Source organism: Antrostomus carolinensis, unplaced genomic scaffold, assembly GCF_000700745.2.
Source record: "Antrostomus carolinensis isolate BGI_N321 unplaced genomic scaffold, ASM70074v2 scaffold32279, whole genome shotgun sequence".
Classification (NCBI taxonomy): domain Eukaryota; kingdom Metazoa; phylum Chordata; class Aves; order Caprimulgiformes; family Caprimulgidae; genus Antrostomus; species Antrostomus carolinensis.
In genome coordinates this window covers 22,238-22,919 of record NW_010341211.1, presented here as the reverse complement: position 1 = coordinate 22,919, position 682 = coordinate 22,238, and positions in this window count along the sequence as shown.

Here is a 682-nt window from a genome sequence, read left to right as displayed (position 1 = left end):
CCCGGCACGCCCGCCGGCAAGCGCCAGATCTGGGCCAGTGGCCCCGCGGCACGAGCACAAGCTGGGGGCTGATAACGCTGGTCCTCCCCACCCCGGTGACAGGGAGGGGGACAGGGTGCCACCAGCCCCACAGCACCCATCCACCTCGCAGCAGGTCACTCCTGGCAAAGGGACTGGACAGTGCCAGGGGCAGAGGGTGACCCGGGTCCCTGTACCCACCCTGTAACAACCAGGGGAGGTGGCACCGGGCTGTGGGTGAAGGAGCTGGTGGAGGGACAGCCAGCACCCCGAGGTGTCTGCGCAGGTCACCACCCCACAGCAGCACCAGGCTGACTTCACACATGGGTTTGGCAGCTACAGCCACACTGAGCACAGGCAACAAGACAGGCGAGGAAGGGGCACGGGCCCCAGTGGCACTGTGGGGAGAATGGGACACACACAGGGGACAACCTCTTTCACATTGTCACTCAGAGCAGCAAAGCCACTGGCCAGGAGAGGCAGGGGGATGGAGGGAGGTAGGGGCTTCTGCACTGCCCACCTGGGCATCCCCCGGCCAGCACAGCTGCTTGTCACAGCCTCACGGCCACGGCAGCAGCCCCAGGAGCACTGGTCCCTGTACCACGGCCTCGGGGACAGCAGCCTCGGGGCTCTCGGCTCCCTCTCGGAGGATGGGGTGGCTTTG